General features: G+C 35.2%; 1 non-coding gene and 2 pseudogenes across 3 annotated transcripts; 2 read left to right on the top strand and 1 right to left on the bottom strand.

Moving 5' to 3' along the window:
- Nucleotides 1-1,047: 1,047 nt before the first annotated feature.
- On the bottom strand, nt 1,048-1,119 carry TRNAY-GUA (transfer RNA tyrosine (anticodon GUA)). Its single transcript has one exon. It is a non-coding gene; the product is annotated as a tRNA-Tyr (tRNA).
- Nucleotides 1,120-3,744: 2,625 nt separating this feature from the next.
- LOC143562143 (uncharacterized) lies at nt 3,745-4,634 on the top strand (annotated as a pseudogene). The gene is made up of 2 exons (XR_013140433.1): nt 3,745-3,916; nt 4,124-4,634. The product of XR_013140433.1 is annotated as an uncharacterized LOC143562143 (transcript).
- Nucleotides 4,635-7,661: 3,027 nt separating this feature from the next.
- Nucleotides 7,662-11,814, top strand: LOC143562142 (protein ABCI7, chloroplastic-like; annotated as a pseudogene). Its single transcript, XR_013140432.1, has 5 exons — nt 7,662-8,284; nt 8,447; nt 8,698-8,937; nt 11,125-11,384; nt 11,455-11,814. The product of XR_013140432.1 is annotated as a protein ABCI7, chloroplastic-like (transcript).
- Nucleotides 11,815-14,605: the final 2,791 nt, after the last annotated feature.

The raw sequence follows: 14,605 nt of genomic DNA, 5'->3' as shown, positions 1-14,605 counted from the left end.
AAGGCGTTGAAACAAGTTAAATCTTCAACTGGCTTGCCTACTGCGACTTTACTACGAAATGGAAAATCATCTCGCACCTATATCATTCAAAAGCTTCCTACAAATCTATAATGGTTGTTAATTCAGTGAAGCATCTAAAAGTTTACGTGAATAGGGGCCAAATGGGTTGGTAACGACTAACGAGTAGATTAGTGAAATACTGGAGTATCAAATTTAAAAGAATACGATATGGTCGTTAAAAAAAAGATTACGATATAACCAATTAAGTATGGATTCAATAGGGTAGATTAGTAAGGTGCTGTTTGTTTTTTAAGAGGTAAAATGTCTGCAGTTTGCGAACCACATCTACAGATATCTGTGGAAGAAGAGGTGGACCAAACATCTGCAGTATGCAAGAAGAAGACTATTTGTTTTTTAACGTCTGCAGACTGTTATAATAAACAAAAATTTAAATAAACCGATTTATTATATCTAACTTTTCTACAAACTTTCTTCAACCAAAAATTAACAATACTTGAACACATGCAACAATAAACAAGCAACAACAACATTCACCATATTAATCCTTTCTACAAACTTTCATTATACCTAAACTTTTCTATAAACTTTCTTCAACAAAAAAATTAATAATAATTGATTACAAGAACGGTGAATATTAAACTAATCATTATACCTAAACTAATAATAAGGTTGGATGTAAGTTAAAAAAATTATCAAATCTGAAATTACAAATATGAAAATTACACACTAATATTAAACTTATATGTGGGATATGTTGAGAAGAGGTTAAAAGAACTGAGAAGTGGAATGTCCAAGTCTGCACCAAAAAGAGGACGCGCAGACGTTTTTTAATGAAACGTCTTCGAAAAAACAAACAGTCTGAAGAAGGCAATGTTTGCGCGTGGTTTGCGCGGTGCAGACAAAATAGGTCAGGAAGATCTTTTGTGAAAAAACAAACACTACCTAAATCAAAGCGTGACCTCTTGGAAAATTACCGTGGTTGTAAAATAAATTAGCAATTAGAAAATCAAAAAAGAAAATCAAAAAAGGGCCCTACCGGGTTCGAACCGGTGACCTCTTGATCTACAGTCAAATGCTCTGCAACTGAGCTAAGGACCCCTTGATGTTTAAGTTAGGCGTCTATAATTAGTGTCACGTTTGTATCTTTTGTCTATAGAGAGAATGTAATATTAAACGGATTTTAATGCTCACATTTTTTAGTATAAACCATAAAACAGTGAACATATATTATTTCTGTATTGCTATATATTAACACAATCATTTTATGGTGCGTGCGAATATATATAAATTTCTATGTTTTATTGTTATTTTAAAATATTTTATCTATTTTGATATAAATTGGGTCCTGCACAGTAACTATCGACACCCAAGAACTATAACTTTGTTTTCAGTAGGATCGGATTTGCTATTCAAAAGGGGATGGCGGCACAGCTTGTTGTCCGCTTATCCACTTTTCTATTGTAATTGGATCCTTTTGTTCAATAAACATTTTGATTGGTTAACAAATATTAGTATAAAAATTGTACTAAATCTGCATATGTATTAATGTGTGGTGCCAATGATAATTGAAAAGGTGCAATATATTGAGGATAAGATATAAATGAGTGGATGAAAGATAGTGGCACCCATGTAACATCCCGAAATTTCTAAAGTAATATTTATTATATTATTTTGTCGGGTGAAATAAACGAGTTAGTGGAACGATAATAATAATAGCAAAATATGAAGACTTAGTAGGATAATTAGATGGGATTAGATATGGACCAAAAGGAAATATGGGCCTTCGGTCCATGGGCTTAAGGGAGTATAAATACCCCCTTAAACCCCAATCATTTCCATTCCATCCATTTATCCATCCTAATCTCTACACACTCCAAAACACACACAACCCGAACCAAGATCCAAAGGCGAGGACCCAAGCTCGTTGGTGCTAGATCGTCGTGACGAACCAAAGCAACAAGACCAGCTCGTGTTCGTAGTTCGACTCATTTACGGTACGTTTATATCGAGAACTTGTTCGTTTAGGTTTGGATTAGTATAGAAATGATAGATCTGTGTTTGTATGGTAAAAACGAATCCAACAAAGCTAAACTTACTGAAAATGGATATGATTTGATGGGTTAATCGATTGATAAAAGAACCCGTAACCTATATGCCTAAATCGCACCCTTTAAACATCGATGTTAGGTCAATTTGATGGTTGGGGTTTGTAGGCGCTGGTCAGACGATTCCGTGGATACCTAAATCGAGTTATTTGGTTAAGAAACGAAGATGATTAAGGGATTTAAGGACGAATAGTACCTGCAGCTGGACAACTTCGCCTGCAAGCTAAGTTCGCCTGATGAACTTCGCCTGCAAAGCTAAGTTCGCCTGATGACAACTTCGCTGCAAAGCTAAGTTCGCCTGATGACAACTTCGCTGCGAAGCTAAGTTCGCTTAAGGTTTAACTTCGCTTAAGGCCAAGTTCGCCTAACTGATAACTTCGCCTAAAGCTAAGCTCGCTTAAGGTTTAACTTCGCCTAAAGTTAAGTTCGCTTAGAAAATAAATTAAAAACCTAATGGAAAATGTGTTAAGACAGTTAATGTAAATAAAATTTTTCCAAGCTAACCTGGCAGCTCGACCCCAGCTAGGGGCTCTGCCCCTTGGACCCTGCTAGGGGCTGCCGCCCCTAGACCCCGCTGCCAGGGGCGCTGCCCCCGGACCCCCGTTCGTTGTGGGTACTAGTTAAGACTAGAAAGATGATATGAGAAGTGATAGTTAATTGATACGTATACTTGTTATACAGTCAGCCGTGCACAACTGAAGAAAGGGATTACGATTAACGGTGAACGTAACCGTGTTCAGGTGAGTTTCTAGCCCCAATTATGTGTCATGTTTTCGGGGCTGTGTGCATACTCAATATGTTTGTTAATACGCTTATCCTAAGAGATAAGTGTATGCCTTATGTGAATAATGTAAAATGTATAAATGATGGCTTGACGGTACGTGAACGATCTTCGGATATTGCACGTACTGTCAGGTTGTAACGCTAAGTATAAGGTAAGTATGATATGTATGCTTATGTGTATGAATGTGATAAAGTTAATAAAAGCAGGAAAGGATGGATATACGGTAACGAAGAGGGAATCGAACCCTACTAATATTCGAGAACTAGGGAACCGAACCCTACTAATATTCGAGGAAAGAGGGAACCGAGCCCTAATAATACTTGAGGAAGGAGGGTACCGAGCCCTAATAATACTCGAGGAAGGAGGGTACTGAGCCTTAATAATACTCGAGGAATGTAGGGCGTAATGCTCTTTATAACGTAAGATATGAAAGTAAGTCAATACAAATAAAAGTATGAAAGTATGAAAGTATGAATGAAAGAATATAAGTTTATGTGTATTGCATAGTGTATGATTAACTAGAACTCACTCAGCGTAGCTGACTTTTAGTATGCACGCAGGTGAGTAGGATGAGGCAGCTCGCTTGAGGAGACACGTGGCACTGAATAAGAGGCTGGCATCGGAAGACTCAAGACGTTTAAGTTTAATGTTTCGTTTATTTTGAAAGACAAAATGATGTTTTAAGACAAGACGTGTTTTATTATGAAATGTTTTATGAAAACTTTTATATTCCGCGAATGTTTTAATTAACTCTGATATTTAGAACTGCGTTTATGAGTAAATCCAACACGAAAGTAGGGCTACCGGTAACGGGGGCTTACAACTCATGCTCAAGTTTGTGGTCTTTTGGAATTGTTTTTGGGCATGGCTTCTTGCATATCAAATTGTATGTGCCTCTTTGGTTGGAACATAGGCAAAAACAAAACCTCTGATAAATCTCAAATTAATTACCATAGTATTGATCTTCCTTTCCCATCTTCTCTACTAAACAAAACTTTCCTCAATGGTACACACACTCTCTCTCTTAATATGTTTTTCTTGTTAGAATTTATCAAATTCAACCCAAATACGTCACGGGTTGTAATAATACAGTTGTATCTTATAACCCCACAATGTAGTAAGGAGTTGAAAGTTGTTTAAAATATTTATCTGACGAAATGAACGACATATATTAGTTTGGGAATATTGTTGAGTTTTGCATGATCTTGAGCAGGGAAGGAACTAAAATGTTGCTACAAAGCCACCTTAGATGGATTTAATGCGACTTCGTTTCACGAATGTAGCGATTTCAAAGGCCCTTGTGTGATAATCGGCTACACCAACAACTCATTCAAGTTTGGAGCATTTAATCCCGAAGGCTATAGAAGCACGGATGACTACTACGACTCGTTTGATGCCTTCCTGTTTTATTGGGCCGATGAAGAGAAACACGAACCCATTGTGTTGCCTAAAGTAGGAGGCAGTGGCGCCGCCCTTTTTGATTATGCTCGTGGTGGGCCGCAGTTTGGGGCGGATGGGCTCCTGATTGGGCCGCCACTCGCTCCCGTCATGGGTGGGTTTGCTGGGCCTGATACGAACTTGGGTGTCGGAGATCTTAGTCAAGCAAAGTCAAGATTGGGATTGTCTTATGCCAAAAGGGCAGATGGAAAAGAGTCTTTGTTTGGAGATGAGTACAAAGCTTAGTGCTAGTTTTTTGCAATCCTAAAATTGCAAGCTTATACTAAAGTCTAAAAGGCTGTGCTTCTAGAATTACCAACTTGTACTTCATTTTTGTAAATTTTCTTAGCCCATAATCAGCAATTTTATTGTACTAAATATCATTTTGGTTTCAACTAGGCAGACAAGCAAAAAACAAAATTTAGAATAAAAATTGAAATGAGAGAAACTGAAACAGTCAGTTTGGAATGATTTAGAGTTCAAAAAACAAACAAGATTGGTTGAATAAAAATGCCCACAAGTCTTGACTCTTGAGCTGATTATAATTGATATATTATTGATTTGTTCCCTTCTGTTTTATAATTCACAAAATTCCTTTTTAGCTCTCCATTTTCTTAATCACAAAATTAAAAAATATTTATATCTAAATCAACTCCTTTTAGGTAACGATGCACTTGAAATAGTTTTATAACTTTGTTTAGAAAATATAGTACTTAACTTTTAATATCGTGACCACAAAGCTATACTAGTTTTATACTATAGATAATAAAAATTAGGGTTGTATGTTTGAAAGTTGAATTAAGTGTCATTTTAATACATGTGGTTTGTTCAATTAAGTAACTTAGTATCGTTTTTGAATTTATTGCAAATGGCTACCTCATTTTTCTAAAACTTGCAATTTTGGTACTTTTTTCTAACCTCGTCTATTTTGTCCGTTTAAGTCAAGGCAAATTAGTAATTTTGATTATTTTATTTATTTTCTCTTTTGAGCTAAGTGTCATTTTCATTCATGTGGTTTATTCAATTATGCAACTTTAGTACATTTTTTTGAAGTTATTGTCTTGTAGCCGGATACTTTGATTAGTTTTGAATAGATAGACGAACCAAAAGAGACATTACATATTACAATTAAAAGGTAACTAAAATACATGATAGAAGATGAAAAATAACCATGAAATGTATAACATATTTTTTAGCCTTTTGTTCTTGATTGCCAATTTACTTCTAGTAGCTCAAGATTCGAGTTCATCTTAGCCATTTTTCTTGCATTTTCTTTATGTACATTGACTTTTTTTTTTTGAAAATTTCGGGTATGATAACAGTAGCTCTTTAATACATCGGATGATCGAGCCAAATAACAATTACACAACCTCGCACCTCTTAGTATAACATCAATTGAACTTGTAAATGAACGATGGTTGACGAATCACATGGGCAAAAACATCATATTGTAATTCATTGAACTTAAAGATGAACAATGGTTATGGTTTGAAGGACCAATGAGCGCCGGGGGGGGGGGGGGGGTTGATCTGTTCATTTAGGATTAGAGAATGATCTTTTAATTGTAATATGTAACGTCTCACTTGGTTTGCCTATCTATTCAAAATTAATCAAAGTATCCAGCTACAATAAATTAAAAAAAAAAGATACTAAAGTTGCGTAATTGAGCAAACCACATATATGAAAATGACAATTAGCTTAAAAGGGGAAATAAATAAAATAATAAAATTACTAATTTGCCCTAACTTAACGAACAAAATAGACGGAGTTAGAAAAAAGTACTAAAATTGCAAATTTTAGAAAAAGTGAGGTAGCCATTTGCAATAAATTCAAAAACGATACTAAAGTTGTTTATTGGACAAACCACATGCACTAAAATGACACTTAACTCTTGAAAGTTTTTAAAAGTTATTATATAAATGTATTTAGAGCAAATAACATCTTTGATTAATGAGTTTTGGGCCAAAATTAGGGCTTTAATCATCAATGTTTTAAAAACCGGCTTTAAACTCATATCGGATTGGGCTAAAAAATGGTACAATCAGTTAAACCAAGTTATGTAGGGAGGATCAACTGACTGAATAATTTACCTTATAATTTCATATAATTGCAATTTCAACTCAAAAAATAACCAAAAAGTATATGATTTCATAATAAAATATAATCCAAAAGTTAATTCATAATAAAAAACTATTACAAAAACACTTGATTTTCAAAAATTAATCCAAAAGTTTACTCGTCTCGATGTTAATCGCTAGGTTAAAAGTAATTTTTAAAAAATAAGGGCCGCAAAATATCAAATATCTTTTGGGTTAAAACCAGTTTGCCGGTTTAAACCAGTAATTTGGAAAAAAAAACCACCGATTTAATTTTCTAGCAAACTGTTCAAAAGACCGAAAATACCAGACTCAAAATGCTGATTTGATATGTGAAACCCAATATTACCGGTTCAACCGGCTGTTACGAACCTTTTAAAACACTTGATTAGTTGATTTAATCCATATGTCTCTGTTTTCAATGAGGGTTCTGACAAATTATTATAAAACTTTTAAATAAGTTAATATTCTGTTTTCAATGAGGGTCCTAGCAAATTATTATAAAACTTTTAAATAAGTTAACATAGTCTAGGGTATAGCTGTAACTAGGGTTGTTAACAAGTAGAGGCGAATCAAGCACATCTTTGCTTGTTACTTGGCTCGTTTACAAACCGAATCGAGCAGAGCGACTCGCTTACAATTGAGCGAAAAGACGAGCGAGTACTTTTCGAGCGAGCGGCGAGTGGTTAACCGTAAATAGGGGTGCAAACGAGCCAAGCTGCTCATGAGTTATTCGAGATCGGCTCGTTAAAAAGCTCGATCGAGCCGAGCTTCATCGAGCCCGAGCCCAAGCTCGAGCCTAAAAGTAAGCTCGTTTAATAATCGAGCCCGAGCTTCACTTATCGAGCTCGAGTCGACTTGCGAACCTAAACGAGCCTGTCATTTATATAATTTTTAAAAAAATATATTTAATAATTATTAATTAATATAATATAATGCTATAAAAAATAAATACTAAATAATATATATTTTTATACATAAAACTATAATAGAAAATATATATAAAAGTAATTATAATTATATAAAAAATAATAATAAATAGTAACGAGCCGAGCTCGGCTGCTTGAGAATCCACTCATGAGCCGAGCTCGAGCTCTGTGTATGTTAAACGAGCCGAGCTCGAGTTTATTTGAGTTCAGACTCGGCTCGGGTCGTTTGCACCGTTAACCGTAAATATAAACCCTGGCGGCATAAGCATTGGCGTCTGTTACCCCAACAATGGCTGCTGTTTCAGCTTTCACCACCATCTTCCACACAACACCATCTCCATCCTTCACACCACCAAGAAAACCCAAACCTGGGTTTTGACCCGACCCCCAATTTCCGCCCTATCCGACCCGTTTGTCCTCCAAATCGCAGAATCACTAGAAGACTCCGTACCCACTTCACCAAATCTTGAAAAGCTTCGATCTTTATCTTCAGAAACCCTTCTCAACACCCCATGGCCTTCACGCAAAGACGAGCCTTTCAGGTTCACAGACACGTCTTTCATCAAGCAATCGGATATCACACCGGTTTCGTATCCTCCAATTCATTAATCTTTAACCAATTCGAGTGTTTTAGAACAAACCCATTTGCCCAATTTGACTATAATTGATGGGTACTTGGTTGATTCCTTATCCCAGTTGTCGGGTTTACAGAAAGGGGTTTTTGTTGGGAGCTTGTTGGGTATCAATTCAAGTGAAATTACGAAAAGGGTGTTTGAGTTTTTGCCGGTTTCGGTACAGGGGGACTTGTTTTGGTCACTTAATGGAGTTGGGTCACCTGATTTGGTGGTGGTTTATGTGCCGGAGGGGTGTAGGATTGAGGGCGGTTTGTGTTTGAGGTACCTGTCGAGTGAAGTGAAATTGCAGATATGATGTATATATGTGTGAACCCTCGGGTGGGCAAAAGTGAAATTGCACTAATTTTGACGTTATTTTACTAATCTCGTGAAAATAACGTTAAAAGTGACGGACGGTTAATCAGGCATCATGTAGTGGCGTTGATAGCCGAAAGACAAGGGTACATGCACCGATCAGCCGGTGTCCTGATGATTGAGTGCTATGTGCCTTATGTCCAACGCTTGATGCAAAACTACTATCGAGCCGGGGGTCTCACCGAAAGCAGCCTCTCTATCCTTATAGGATAGAGGTAAGGCTGTCTACATCTTACCCTCCTCAGACCCTACCATAGCTTTGCTATTGGTGGGATATACTGAGTACGATGATGATGATGATGATGATGATGATGATGATGTACCTGTCGAGTGAAGGGAGCGGTAAAGGTTCGAGAAAGTTGCCGGTTTCGAACCCGAGGGTGTTGGTGGTGGTGGAGAAAGGTGGGGAGGTTGGGATAGTTGAAGAGTTTATGGGGGGGTGATGGGGATGATTTGAGTTATTGGAGTAATTCAGTTTTGGAGGTTGTGATTGGGGAAGAGGCTAAAGTTAGTCATTCGTATATTCAGATGCAGTCTTTGAGCGCTGCGCATATTAAGTGGACCTCCGTTCGACAGGTAAGTAGTTTATTTTGTTCGTTATAGTGTGTTTGTTTTTTGGTATTGCAGATATGATTTGTGAAGTTATGATGATATTGCTTACTAGCATTCAAAAAAATTGTTAAATTGGATGATATTTAAGCTATCTTTTCATGTAAACTGTAAAGTATTTGACTACATTTTAACTGTAAATACAATGAAGAGGAACCCTCATTATATAGGAAACAAACTCTAGAGAAAACTAACTCGGGCCCGTGGCGTGGACTATACACGATTAAACCCTAATACTAATATTAATACTAATTCTAATAATATATATTTAACATAACCGTTGGTAGCTAGGTTAGACTATAGTATATAGTTATATACTAAAGTGTTGTTAGTGTTGATTGAATATAACGCAGAGCGGAAGCACAAAATTATTTACTCTTGAGTGAAAATGATATATCATTGAATGAAGAAAACATGACACCAAGATGCGTTTATACTTTATAGGGAATTCTAGATAATATAGGTATTGTCAAATCCTTTAAATTGAAAACCTGAAAATAAATACTGAAATTAAAGACATTAATAAACACGTAATTAAGACGATTAGTGATTTATGCATATTACACTAGAAATAATGATTTAGAAACTGCTATGATGGCGAGAAATATTCAGTGCTGAAGTCCGAGCCTTAAATGATGGAATTCCGGTCTGACAGTTAGGCCTACATGATCCGGCTCGCCAAGGCCTTTGGGTTCATTGCTTATGGGCCATATAACTCCACTTATAGCCCAAGTTATGCTCCTTTTATGCCTGGGCTTTTTCTGGCCTGGTATCCTCCGTCTGGCTGGTCCACATATATGGGTGCCCAAAATTCCTGAACTCGATTAACCCAACCCGAACCCGAATAAGCTAATTAGGGTCGGGTTAAATAGGGTCAAAAGTATTAATCGAGTTTCGGGTTAACCCGAATAGCCCGATTAGTGTTGTCAAGCCTATCAGTTCAATTTACATATATTTGGATCGGGTTGGGTCAAACACAATTCTCAATCCTTTGTAGTTACACAAAATCAAATTCTATCATTTATAAAAAAACTGACGGGTCAGCACGGGACATAGTTCTTATTCCAATATATATAGAAACTAACCGTTTATAACTCTAGTTACACTCTTTTTGAAATCACCAGAATTACTATACAGCTGTAAATCAACAAAAGCCAACGAAGGAAAGAATTAAACGTTTTCCAAATTATTGTATTCTAAACTGATTTTGTATTTAGTTTTCATATCCATCTTTTTTGAGTTGCTGCTTGAAATCAAAAGCCTAAATTATTTAGAGAGCCATTAGTTGCAGAGCTTGACATATTGTCATCACTTTATTATTTTGTTGTTGATGTAATGCAGTTAGGGGTGTTCCCGGTTGTTTAAAACCGTGAAACCATCCAAATTTTAAATATTTTGTATTACATATATGCAACTTTTTATGTTTAGTTATATTATGTTTAATAAAAATAAAATTGCCAGCGGCCAGCCTACAATCTAATCACATCTAAATCCAAATCTAATTATGATGTTATTTCAGTGACTCAAGTCACTTGTGATTCTTGCCCGTAAAACCATGGCGACTTCTGAACTGATATGAAATCAAATTCTTTGTACATGCATCACGCTTAAATTAAAGTGTCAGTTCATATGTTTACCCTTCTGATTAATGTTTTAATATCACACATTTTGTATTAAGGAGAATAAAAGTTCAAACCATGAAACCAAACCGCAAGTAACGCTTCGGTTTTCAATAATTAAAACAGTTACTAAAGGCTTGGCTCATGGCTTGACAAAAAAAACCGTCAAAACCGGACCGTGAACACCCCTAAGTGCAGTGGCATTTTGATGTAATGGTCATTTGTGTGACAAAATAAAATAAAATCATGTAGAATAAAGATTCGAACCTGGGATATCTTTAGGTTAGAAAACACTGCAGTTACCAAGTAACCCGATTAATCCGACTAACCCGAAACCGAAAGACCCGAACCTTAATAGGGTCAGGTTGCGGGCTAGTTTTTATTTTTTGAAAACCTGATCGGGGTGACCCGATTAACACCCCTGGACCACATAGGAGTCTGCTAACTCGCGAAATACCATTATCATATATCAACTAATATTGATGTTCAAAACTTTTATATCAAAACATGAAAACATTCTTGGTTTTTTTTACAGGAAAAGTCGAGTTCTTATGAGCTGGTAGAGGTAAGCACGGGTGGAAAATTAAGCAGACACAATGTCCACGTTCAACAAGTTGGGTCCGACACAATCACAGGATTATCAACATTTCACTTATCTGGAAACGATCAAACACAAGATCTACATAGCAAAATAGTGTTGGATCATCCACGAGGGTTTTCCAGACAACTTCACAAGTGCATTGTAGCTCATTCACTCGGTCAAGCTGTTTTCGATGGCAATATAAAAGTCAACAGGTAATTCTTAAATACATAATTAATATCGATTGATTAATATCACGTGTATATAATTGTTAAATGTTGGCAGATTTGCGCAACAGACGGATGCAGGGCAACTAACAAGGAGTTTAATTCTTGAACCGCGTGCAACGGTTAATGTGAAACCGAATTTACAGATAATTGCAGATGATATGAAGTGTTCTCATGGAGCTGCAATATGTGATTTGGAAGAGGACCAACTGTTTTATCTTCAAGCAAGAGGCATTGATCTAAAAACCGCAAGAAAAGCGCTAATTGTTTCGTTTGGGGCCGAGGTTATTGACCGGTTTCCATCCAATGATCTCAGAAAGAAGGTGGAACATCATGTAAAGAAGTTGCTTGATCCTGAAGTGAATGTAGAAAATTCAATATAAAGTTTGATTTTTTTTTTTTTTGTAATTTGTCATAAAATCTGGAATTTGACAATATTATGAGTTGATTCATATCAACAATTTTTATACCATTAAAATTCTTTATTTTGATTTAATTAAGTCAATAATTCTTACTTTGTGTCAATAATTCAACAATGGTTTGTTCACCAAGAAATTAATTACCAAACATTACGAGAATGTTATCGACTTCATCGTTTATTAAACAGAAGGTAAATGGTGTGTCGTGTTGGAGGGTTGAATCGATTATGTATTTATTTGTTGTGTCAAAGACATCAAGCATAATCCAACTAGTTGTATAACCTATTTATCTAAATAAGTTGAACGGGTTGTAAATCGGTTGGTTAATGGGCGTATGTTTATTTTACAAGTTAAAATATCAACATCAACCTAGACGCAGCTTGTTTGATTAATGGGTTAAGCTGTTCAATTGGAACATACTTTTTATTAAACAAGCTATATATAAAAAAAAACAAAAACAAAACCTGTTTATTGTTGTTGTTGTTATTATTATTATTATTATTTATTTATGAGTAAAGTGCTAAAATTGTCCCTGAGGTTTGGTCAATTATGCGATATTCGTCCAAAAAGTTTATTTTGTGCAACTGGACCATCGAGGTTTACCGTTTCTTGCCAATTACGTCCAAATCACTAGCTCAGTTAACTTTTTAACGTTAAGTTAAGGGTAAAACTGTCATTTTATTTTTTTTCAAATTTCAATTATTTTAAAACCTCAAATTAACGTTAAAATAATTTGAAACTTGAAAAAAATTAAAATGACGGTTTTACCCTCAACTTAAGGTTAAAAGATTAATTGAGTTAGTGATTTGGACATAATTGACAAAAAATGGAAAACCTCAATGGTCCGGTTTGACAAACTAAACTTTTTGAACGAATATCACATAATTGACCAAAGGTTAATTATTATGATTATTATAATTTTGACCGCGACTACTAATTCAAATATAAAATTTCTTGAAAAACAGATGAAAAGAATTGAACATAAACAACAAATTTTGACCCGTATAATCCGCTGCTAAATTTGTGACATGATCCAAGTAAAAGGATGATTGTATATTCCACATACAGCCATCAAAGATTAATGTGTCACTTTTGACGTCTATGATCATGATGATCCATTGGCTGCAAACACAATCCTTTTTAGGAAAGGTGCAAGCTTGTTCAAGAAAGTTTAGACAATTATTACAACCTAAAATGGCCAAATCTACCTAGCTTCTTGAGTGGTTAATTGGTTCATACTTCAAGTTCTAGACAGCCTCAAAATCTTAACTTTCAATCCAAACTTAAGTTTTCTAGTGATGCACAAAATGATTCTCATGCTGATTATGCTGGAGTAAGTATATTATCTTGAAACTTGGATTATAGAAACTAAAATTCAATTAGCTTGTTCCCTAAGTTTCACGCGTTTGAATAAAGGGCTTATATTGCTACACCAACCTCAAACTCGGACGCCAGTGAGCTTCATGTCACTCGATCCGAGTCATATTGGGTGATACAAGTCCTATCACTCCTAACTTCCAGACAAGCATGCAAAGTCTGGCACTATAGTGATACGACATGTATTGTGCAATATGGGTCGTATGACATGAATTACATACGAGTCGTATGGCTTAATATGGCTCGTATTAATGCCTAGATTTACGTGCCATGCCATTTAAGGTTTTCCTCATTATGCAAGCCGGTTATTTGATACGAAACATAGATAAAAAGACACTGTGCTTCTAGTTTTCTAAATAAGCCAAATGACGCTGTAAATGACAGGCAAAAGTCTTCTACCTGTAGCTAATTAGTTTATTATAAAAGGGTAATTAAAAATTTTAAATTAAAAGAAAGTAGCATTCAGTAGTTTAGTTTTATTATAAAAGATAATTGTAAAAAAATATCAAATGATAATATATATATATATATATATATATATATATATATATACTACCCATGTTACGCTATACGATTCGTATGCTTCTCTCACCCGACACAAGTTGACACTCACCCCTGATCGAGATCATACGAGCCATATAGTGTAATATGAGTCGTAGTTATGTTAGTGGTGTGTGGATATCTGGGTTGGTGTATAAACATTAGGAGCCTTTAAATAAACATCAACATTTTAAGCTCCAACCAAATTCAATGTTTTTAATCTTCAAAAGTTTACTTGAAATACACAATTTTGAATTTCATGCTTCTTGATTCATAGGAAAATTAAGTTGCAACATGATCTTCCATATCATTACTATTATGGACCACTTCATATCTCATGATCTTTAACAAGCAAACATGTGTTAGGAGTCTTTTGTGGCTAACTATACCTTGATCAATCTAATATAATCTTTTTATATTTTCTAAAGAAAATCAAACAAGGCAGGCTGTTGGCAGCCTATATTTTAACTGCCCATGAACAACTAACTTGTTGGCATATTTTATTATGATGGCTAATTTCCAATTACAAAAATTATATTTTTTTAACTAATATTTCAACAATAACCAGTTTCAAGACAGGATAATATTCTCCTATGAATCATGTGTTTACATTACACACCTTGAATAAACCGATACGTTACACAAAATCACACGAATAACTAAATTCGCAACAACAGTTGGTCATGTTTTGAAATTATGAAAACGTGTTAGATGGTTATATATATTGTTATATTTTCTTGCAGTTGACATTAAGCTGTGGAACAAAAAGAACTCGGCTAGGAAGCTAGTAGGGGCCTACTGTGATTATTAGGCAAGTGGAGACATTGATATATGTATATGTATATGCATATATGCTTTGAATGTATCAAATTC

Source organism: Bidens hawaiensis, unplaced genomic scaffold (assembly GCF_021521415.1).
Source record: "Bidens hawaiensis isolate Kalapana, Puna unplaced genomic scaffold, B.hawaiensis_p1.1 tig00020915_1, whole genome shotgun sequence".
In the NCBI taxonomy this organism is placed as follows: Eukaryota; Viridiplantae; Streptophyta; class Magnoliopsida; order Asterales; family Asteraceae; genus Bidens; species Bidens hawaiensis.
Note: the sequence above shows the minus strand (reverse complement) of the source record. Positions and strands in the feature narration are given on the sequence as shown.